Source organism: Myodes glareolus, chromosome 18 (assembly GCF_982192425.1).
Source record: "Myodes glareolus chromosome 18, mMyoGla1.1, whole genome shotgun sequence".
In the NCBI taxonomy this organism is placed as follows: Eukaryota; Metazoa; Chordata; class Mammalia; order Rodentia; family Cricetidae; genus Myodes; species Myodes glareolus.
Window position 1 is genome coordinate 17024126 of NC_142043.1, and position 10636 is coordinate 17034761.

Sequence of the window (10636 nt, forward strand, 5' to 3'; positions counted from 1 at the left end):
CATGTAATATTTTTTGTTTTGTTTTTCTAGACAGAACTTCTCTGTGTAACAGTCTTGCCTCTCCTGGAACTGGCTTTATAGACCGGGCTGGCCTTGAACTCTCTGAGATCCACCTGCTTCTGCCTCCAAAGTTCTGTATTAAAGGTGTGCAACTCCACTGTCCAGGTTAATTTTTATGTAACATTTATATATTATGTCTTTTTAAAGTCAAGTGGATGTGGAGCTAAGACTTGGAACAAGTTCTTAGAATAAATGACCTTATATTGTATACCTAGAGGATTCATTGCTACTATTAAGCACATTCATTCTTGCTGTAGACCCATGAGTATCCGTGGAAATCTACAGAAATAACATTTCTTCACTGTTGCTTTGAGAAACCAATTGTCTCATAAGCTGTTTTGTATCATTTCCACTTTTTAATTTTTTATACAGTGTCATAACGGTGTACTCACAAATGAACTGTTTTAATTTGACTTTTTGGAAAGTCATATATTAGTCAGGTTTCTCTAGAGGAACTTATAGAATGGATCTATATTTATTAAAAGGTGGTTTATTAGATTGGTTTATAGGTTGTCGTCTAGTTAATCCAACAATGGCTGTCTCCTGACTAAGTCCAAGAAGCTGGTAGTGGTTCAGTCCACAAGACTTGGTGTCTCTCCTGTTCTTCAATCTACATGGAATCTCTAAGAAATAGGTCCTAATATCAGTGAAGGAATCCCTCAGCTACACTCACAGATGCATTTCCCAGCATAAGAGTGAGGACAAGCAGGCAAAAAGCACAAGCTTCTTTCTTCCATGTCTGCTTACATTGGCTGCCACCAGAAGGTGAGGCCTAGATTTAGGGTGGATTTTCTGAAGACAATGACCCTGATTTAGTGCATATCTTGGAGCGTCAAATGATCAAATCAGGAAAAATCCTTCACAGTTGCACCAGGCTGCTTGGGTTTCAGCTGATTCCAGATGTAGTCAAGTTGATAGCCAAGATTAACTATCACACGTCATATTCACAAATGTCTCCAAGCTACTTCCATGACTCAGTGGGTAGACGGGATGATTTGTCCTTTAGTTTGGTAAAGACTTTCAACACAGAAAGGCACTCCCCAAGTCTGTGGGAGATCTTTGCTAAGCAGGAAACACACTAGCAGGTTTGGAAGCTCGTGGAGACCCCTCACATCTCATACCCTTCTCTCTACATGCTTTGCTAAGGGAACTTCCAAGTCTGTATTCTTGCATCACATGTATACCACATATACTTCATTTTGAAGGCTGTTTGAAATTGGAACACCTTTGTGTTCCAGGACAAGATATCTTACAATGTGCTACTTAGTAATTTCATTTGAGGACTTTCCAGCACTTTAAACTTCACAGAATAAGTTGGGTTTCTGTTTTCTCTCGTTTCAATCCTGAGTTTAAAAACATATCTTTCCCACAGTTAAAAAGCACTCCTCTGTTCTTTATTAACTAGGTAATGGGCCATCCTTCCCATCCATGGCCTGAAATCCTGACCTATTCTAATTTATCTTCCTAGATTGTGGTCTATGTGGTTTCCAGTCTAACATATTTGTCTGTTCTGGCTTGTTTTCCTTTACTGTGCCTTAAGTGGTCTCAGACATTAGGCACCCATCTATTTGGCTTTGTCTTTCTGGGTTTCAGCTTGTGGCTACTGTTTTCTGACTTATTTTACAGTTATAATTGTGAGAATAGATTACATATCCTCCATTCCCAGAAGCAGCATCATGAGACATGTTCTGGCGAATAAATCTATTTGCTTTAGGGAAGCAGATTTCTTCCTAGATAAAACTGGAATTGTAAGGCTAATGGGTAAAGATCTTTAGGGTTATGTACTTTTCTCTTTTAGTATACTTATGAAGGTCTGTGTTTATGCTATTATATCTTATGATATTAAAAAAAGGAAAAGGGATCCAGAAAGCAGAACAGAGAAAATGGTTGCAATGATTTAAGTATAAAATTTATTTTGTTAAAAAAATTAAAGGAAAAGGAAAGACACAAAGATTAGATTATAAATCAGGCTGGTCTTAAATTAGAATATTCCAAGAAATGATAGACAAAAATATAACGAGAAACTCAAACTAGGTTATAAAATGGTCATGAAAATTAAAACAAAGAATTGAAATGTGTATAACTATAGTGACTATAATTACAGGATTTTTAAATTCTTCAGATCAAAATTCAACATCCTGGTATATACCTAAAATGTGGTACTGTGTATGTCAAATATATTTTCTTTTTTATTGTTTTTATTGAACTATATATTTTTTTCTGCTCTCCTCTCTTCCTTTCCCCTCCCAACTATATTTTCTGGAGATAGTGATCTGCTTTGGGTAAGATAGACAAAGGTACATCTTTTTAATTTGTTTAAATGACTTCTAGATGGCTCAGCAGCAGGCTCAGCAGCTAAGAGCATTTATTGCTATTCCAAAGAATCAGAATTCAGTATGTCAGGAGAGCATAATCTCAATGTCACATTCTAAAATAACTATGTTTAAATTTCATACATCAAAGACTCTTCTTTAGTTTTCAAAACACTTTCAACCATTTTTTTTCTTTTCTCCTGGTTCCCATGAACTATACCGAGGCAAACCTCCCACCTTGATCTCTTTGTTTACATATATATGTGTATATATGTATACATATAATTACATATATGTGTATATATGTATAAATATAATTACATATATGTATATATGTGTATAAATATAATTAGGCACAGAAGTTCTTTTCAAGGACATTCAGGGATACCTTGGAATTTAGAAATAATCTTAATGAATGCATTTTATTGTATGATGAATATAATTTCTCCTTTTCAGTGTATTCGACTTAATAACTAATTTCTGTGATGCAATGTAATCTACCCAATTCATTTGTATTATTACGTGTGTGTGTGTGTGTGTGTGTGTATGCATGTAATGATGACTATACACCATTCTATACATGTGAATGTCAGCTGACAATCTGGATATTCATAATCTTCATAGTGGTTTGAATAGAAAAGGTCCCTATAGGCCCATAGTGAGTGGTGCTATTAGGAGGTGTGGCCTTGTTTGAGTGGGTATGTATGGATTTTTGGAGGAAGTGTGCCACTGGGGATGGGTATGGAGGTCTTGGATGCTCAAATCAGGCCACATGTCTCAATCTCTTCCTGCTACCAGTCCATCCAATCTAGATGTAGATCTCTCAACACATCACCAATACCATGTCTGCCTGCATGACACCATGCTTCCCACAAAGATGATAATAGACTAAACCTCTGGGCTGTAAGTCGGTTCCAACTAAATATTTCATTTTGAGTTTTCATGGTCATGGAGTCTATTCACAGCAATAGAACACCAAAGTAAGGTGTTTTCCTTCCACATGTGGTTCCGAAGGATTGAACTGAGGTCATCAGGCTTGGCTGAAAGTATCTTTGCTATATGAATGATCTTGCTAGCCCAAATGTAGTTACTTTCATTTACAAAAAAATCAAATAAAAAAGATATGTAGATATAAAGATGTGTTTTGATAAAAAGAATGTTAATATTAAAGAGCAATATTTTTGTACAATGGATTTATTAGGGAGAATTTATAAATCATTATTAAAGATAAAGGAAAAACTATAATGTTTTGATAAGTATAATGAGAATTGAAATTAAACAGATAACATGATTACACCTGAGACATCATGAGGTACTTTATATTTTTCACTTAATTAACCATAATTTTTTCTCGTACAATATAATGTAAATACAATTTCTCTTCCCTCTACTCTGCCCTGTTCCTCCCTTCCTCCTTTCCTTCTCATTTACTCAGTTTCTGTCTCTTATTAGAAAAGAAGAGACATCTAAGCAATAACAATAAAACTGAAGAAAATATAAGGTAAAATGAAAGCCATCATATAGAAGTTGGACAAAATAGACCAAGAGAAAAATAAATGAACACTAAGAGAAGGAACAAGAATCAGAGACTCTTTTGTTTGTACATCAGGAGTCCCATAAAAATACTAACTAAAAGCTATTGTATATACACAGAGGACCTGTGTCTACCCTATGGTTACTGTTCCAATCTCTGTGTGTTTACACGAGCTTTGCTCAATTGTTTTAAAGGACCTTGTTCTGGCGTTATCTGTCTTCATTAAGAGGCACATTATATAAGATAACTGAATTTTCAAAATTGGTTGCCTTTCACAGTGAACTCCTTGGAAATGACACCACGGAGAGATATTCTTTTAGAAAGATTCCCCTCCAGTCTAGTGTCAAAGACTCTACTTTTAGTAGTCTTGAATTCTTTGTATATTCTTAAAAGGTAAAAATTAAACTAATTCCAATTTGGTAAAGCTACAGAAGAAGATGACATTGTCTTTACATAATTTGTGGTTTGGTGCAAATGTTGGCTTACCCGGACATGCTGTGTCACTACCGATTAGTAAGGATTAGCCAATGTCTTTATAGTATCTTTTCTACTAAGACAGTGGAAGAATAACTTGGTAAGCAGAATTCCAATCCACTTATTCTAGTTAGGGAATACCCAATGGTTTTAGAGTAACTCTTGGTAAGTCTAAATTAAAATTCCTACTTCCTTTAACTATCACATAACTTTTAAAGATATAATGTGATCTTGATTTATTTTAATTTTAGATATAGTACTTCAATGATGTCACATGTTAATATATACAGAGGATAAAACAGTAAGTAATCAATCTATATCATGATAGTTAGGAGATCTATATGATCTACACATTTCCTCTTTCATTGCTTTGACAATCATCTCTTTCTCCCAGAGATCTACCTTGATTTATACTAAGCTCTATTTCCTTGAGATTCTAAGAATATTCTTTATGACCATATGAAACATGAGACAACACTGGCCTCAGGAACAAGATGTGTTACTGGGAATCAGGGGGAACTATAAAGTTCCAAAAAGAAATCTTGAGTTCTTAGTGCCTTGTCAGGGTTTTCATACCAGTATGGGTTTCATTTGCCACCACATATGGTCCACTTTAAAGGGTGTTATGGAATGACATAGTTGGTCTGTACTCCATTTTTTTAATTGAATTATGTGTTCTTTTTGTGTCGAATTTCTTGAGTTCTTTGTATATTTTGGAGACCAGACCTCTGTCTGATGTGGAGTTAGTGAAGATCTTTTCCCATTCTATGGGTTGTCTTTTTGTCTTGTTGTCTGTGTCCTTTGCTTTACAGAAGCATTTCAGTTTCAGAAGGTCCCATTTATTAATTGTTTCTCAGTGTTTGTGTGGCTCGAGTTATATTTAGGAAGTGTTCTCATGTGCCAATGTATTCAAGTGTACTTCCCACTTTCTCTTCTAAAAGATTCAGTGTGACTGGCTTTATGTTGAGGTCTTCAATCCATTTGGACTTGAGTTTTGTGCATGGTGATAGATATGGGTCTATTTTCATTCTTCTACATGTTGATATACAGTTATGCCAGCACCACTTGTTAAATATGCTTTCTTTATTCCATTTGATATATTTTGCTTCTTTGTCAAAAATCAGGTGTTCAAGGTGTGTGGATTGATATGCAGGTTTTCTATTTGGTTCCATTTGTCCTCCTGTTTGCTCTTATGTCAATACCAGGCTTTTTTAAGTACTGTAGCTCTGTAATACAGTTTGAAGTCAGGGATTGTGATGCCTCCAGAAGTTCTTTTATTTTACAGGATTGTTTTGGGTATCCTGGGTTTTTTGCTTTTCCATATGAAGTTGAATACCATTCTTTTGAGGTTTATGAAGAACTTGGCAGGGATTTTGATGGGTATTACATTGACTCTGTAGATTGCTTTTGTAAGGTTGCGCACTCTCTCCATATCTATTCAATATAGTTCTTGAGGTCCTAGCTAGAGCAATAAGACACCAAAAGGAAATCAAGGAGATACAAATTGAAAAAGAAGTAAAACTTTCACTGTTTGCTGATGATATGAGAATTTACATAAGTGACCCCAAAAATTCTACCAAGGAACTTCTACAACTCATGATCACTTACAGTAATGTAGCAGGGTACAAGATTAACTAAAAAAAAATCAGTAGACCTCCTGTACACAGATGATAAATGGGCTGAGAAAGAAATCAGAGAAACATCACTGTTAACAATAGCCAAAAATAGCATAAAATATCTTGGAATAACTCTAACCAAACAAGTGGAAGACTTGTATGAAAAGAACTTTAAATATTTGAAGAAAGAAACTGAAGAAGACAACAGAAAATGGAAAGATCTCCCATGCTCTTGAGCAGGTAGAATTAACATAGTAAAAATGGCAGTCTTACCAAAAGCAGTCTACAGATTCAATGCAATTGCCCAATAAAATTCTTTACAGACCTTGAAAGAACTGTACTTCACTTCATATTAATTTGATTTTTAATTTATCATTTTTTCAAATACTAATACAGTAAAATATTTTAAAGGGTTTGTGTGTGTGTGTGTGTGTGTATGTGTGTACATGTTCCTGTGTCTAGTTGGAATACCCATGTTCCATACCACATATATGGAAACAAGAGGACAACATTTGCATGTTCATCTTAGAACATCTGCCTGTCTTCTTTATTAAAATTGCAGTTAAATAGGTTTATTGGAATATTTTCATTGATTTCATATTATCATTCATTGGATGAATATGATAATTCATAATATAAGCATTCTCATATGTTCCTATCTATCAATAAATGTTCCCACTTTATCATCAATATCATTCATAAAATTCTAAAACCATTGAAATCAATGATCTTATACCCAATGGTCATCTAAAGCCCTTATCTTATGTATTAGCATTCAATCCTAGTGTTAGACAGTCTGTATTTTTAACATGTGTGCTAATTATAACCACCAACTAAGTGTCATGATATGTATTTTCATTGCTTTTAAAGTCCCATAAGATCTACCTTTTTATCTCACCTTTTCCCACATCTTCCATTCCCCTGATTGTCTCCACAATTTCCACAGTCATCCTCTATTCAGAATAACATGCAGTATGTCAGCTCTGCTGACTGCAACCTTCCATTTAATAATATGCATATATTAGTCGCTTGTGTTTTCATAGCCTGAGAGCTCAATTTGATTTAGCACTAAATAACATTCTGTTGTTTAGACTAACTACAGTTCATTATGCCATTAGCCTATTTTTCTTTTCTTTTTGGCAACACGTGCTCAGGAAAAGCCATTAGCCTATTGATAGGCATTTGGACAACTTTCAAGTTATGTCAGTTATGAGCTAAGAAATTACTATTATCCATAGAGGCTTTAGAATGGAGATGATAGGTGCTGGAATCTCTGTAGCCGAACCCAGACCATGTTGCTGTGCACCCGAAGCTGCTCATCATGAACTAGCGGTCCCAAAAGTTCCAAAGTCCAAGATGGCAACCTTCAAAAACCAGCTGATTGTGAATCTACTTAAGGAAGAACAGCCACCCCCCCACTGCCCAGAACAAGAGTACGGTTGTTGGGGTTGGTGCTGTTGGCATGGCTTGTGCCATCAGTATCCTAATGAAGGACTTGGTGGATGAACTTGCTCTTCTTGATGTCATGGAAGAGAAGCTGAAGGGAAAGATGATGGATCTCCAGCACGGCAGCCTTTTCCTTAGAACACCGAAATTTGTCTCTGGCCAACTCCAAGCTGGTCATCATCACAGCGGTGGCCCGTCAGCAAGAGGGAGAGTATTGACTCAATCTGGTCCAGCGAAACGTGAACATCTTCAAGTTCATCATTCCCAACGTTGTGAAGTACAGTCCAAATTGCAAGCTGCTTAATGTTTCCAACCCAGTGGATATCTTAATCAACGTGGCCTGGAAAATAAGTGGCTTTCCCCAAAACCGAGTCATCAGGAGTGGTTGCAATCTGGATTCAGCTCAGTTCTGTTACCTGATGGGAAAAAGGCTGGGTGTTCACCCACTAAGCTGTCATGAATGGGTCCTGGGGGAGCACGGGGACTCCAGTGTGCCTGTGTGGAGTGGCTTAAATGTCGCTGGTGTCTTCCTGAAGAATCTGAACCCAGAACTGGGCACTGATACAGGCAAGGAGCAGAGGAAGGAGGGTCACAAGCAGGTGGTTGACAGCGCCTATGAGGTGATCAAACTGAGAGGTTATATGTCCTGGGCCATTGGCCTCTCTGTGGCCGACTTGGCAGAGGGCATAATGAAGAATCTGAGGCGGATGCACCCCATTTCCACCATGATTAAGGGTCTCTATGGAATCAAGGATGATGTCTTCCTCAGTCTGTCCCAGTGTCCTGGGACAAAAGGAAATCTCAGATTTTGTGAAGGTGACTCTGACTTCTGAAGAGGAGGCCCGCTTGAAGAAGAGTGCAGATACGCGCTGGGGGATCCAGAAGGAGCTGCAGTTCTAAAAGTCCTCAGATGTCCTAGCGCTTCACTGTCCAGGCTGCAGCAGGGTTTCTATGGAGACCGCACACTGTCTCCTCATCTAAGCTGTGGTTAGGGCGGTTGTGTTCTCACAGCTCTACCCTGATGCTAAGTGGTACTTGTGTAGTGGTGACCTGGTTGGTATGACAGTCCCACTGTCTCCAAGACACTGCCAATTGTGTGCAGGCGTCTGTTACCCTGTGAACCTGCTGTGTCTGTACTATGTGCCCTCAATAGACATGCCTAGGCCAATGATTTCCCAGTTAGTCATAACCTGGCTCCAGTGTTTAAATCCATTATGCATATCTTGTGCTTAACTGTTCTAAAGGATATTATTTTGTGTATTATGTGTCTAGTGTACATTGAAATATTATGTAAAATGTAAGATCTGCATATGGATGATGCAACCAACTACCCAAGTGTCATGCCAATGAAAACACCAAATAAACCTTGAACAGTGGGAAAAAAAAAGAATGGAGATGATATTAAAATTCTGTGGGTGTATTCCAATGGGTACGCTTACTTGATCATATCTTAAGACTTCCTTAATAGGTTTTATAAGAGATTGACCAAATGTATCCCTAATTGGCTTATATATAGTTTATCTGTTGTATTACATCTTTCATGGCACTTACTAGGCAGTATTTGGAGTTTGTTTTTCCAAAAGTATGCAATATCATTTCACTCTTTTAATTTCCTATTTTCTATAGCATCTTTTCTGAGCCAGTATTCTCCGAGCCTTAGGTGTGAGACTGTGCTCTACAACTCTGCATTTTGGTTGGTTCTGGTTTTCTATAGTGAACCCTATGCAAAGAGAAGGTTCACTGAAGAAGAGAGTAGACTGCTCTTATCTGTGCCTATATATTTATAGATATTAGGGATTAGCTGTCCTGCTTTTGGATACCATCTACGATTGCTTGTCATCTGTGTACTTAACTGTTAATTTTTTAACCACATTTCTTATTTCGTTCATTCATGTGTGTAGTGTATGTGTGTGTGCTATGTGAAGCTCTCTGTGTGTGTGTACATATGTTCCGGAGTGTTTATAAAAACTGATATGTGCCATAGCATGTGTGTGTGTGTTAGAGGACAGCCATTTGTTGTCTTGTGTTTTCCTTTCTGATTGTAAAGAACTAAAAAAGATTATTTTATAAGTACTATTATGCACAGTTCTATTTTTAATCATTTTTTAATAAACAAACTTTCTGAAGTTGGAAAAAAGGCTTCAGAATCCTGGACACAACTCATCCACTAAGAGGAAACAATGAAGAACAAATGTGAGCTTGTGTTCAACTTGATTTCTATACTGTATGTAATTCAGGATCCTATAGCCAAGGAACTGTCCTTCCCATAGTCAGAAAAGGGTCTTCTCCCATCATTTAGCATAGCTAAATTACCTCACAAAGGCAGGTGATTCTACCTGGTGATTCTAGAGCCTGTCAAGCTGACAGTTCACAATAATTATCACATCTTTATTGCATCTATTACTTTTGACATGCTGAAACAACCTTTCTTCTGTGGAATCAAACCAACTGAATCGGAGTGGATAATGTTTTTTAATGTACTATTGAATTCATTTTGCTAGTATTTTGTTCAGGATAACCCTACTATGTTTGCCAAATGCATTGCACTGTTTCTTCTCTTGTTGCTTTAAAAATTTTTTGAGAACCTTACACACCAACATCGCATCTACACAATTCCTGCCCCTTCAATTTTGCTTGTTTCTCTGCTCTTCCTCTCAGTTTTATAACCTTGCCTTTCTTCAACAAATATACAACTTAATTGTGTCCATTTAGCATTGATTCTATGAACATGTGTCTAGGCCTGAGCACTTGAAAGTGCTGAATCTATGCAGAATCTCTTTTTCTGGAGGACACTGATTCTCTCTCAGCAGCCACTGATCTTGTGGAAATTCTTCAATCCTTGTCATCACGTCAACTGGTAATATCTTTATGTTGCGTGTATTAATGTAATCATATTGTAGAAATTTTGTGACTGCAGATTTTCTGTCATGTCTAGAAGCTAGGGGTGCTCTGGTCCTTTGACTCTTACAGTCCTTCTGTTCTCTTTCTGTATTTCCCGTTAGATTTAGTTTGAGGTCATATTAAAGATGTTTAAATTGACATTAGGCACATCATGGTGAGTTTTCTCTATTCTGACTAACTGTAGATTTCTGTAATAATCTCCATCTGTTGTCCAAAGGTGTGTCTTTGATCATGGGTAGTGCTATACTTATTAGTGAGTGTAATTATGAATATTTAGAATATCATTATGTTAA

General features: G+C 36.8%; 1 pseudogene; it reads left to right on the forward strand.

Annotated features, from left to right (window-relative positions):
* The first annotated feature begins 7334 nt into the window (after nt 1-7334).
* Nucleotides 7335-8826, forward strand: LOC125405910 (L-lactate dehydrogenase A chain pseudogene; annotated as a pseudogene).
* Nucleotides 8827-10636: the final 1810 nt, after the last annotated feature.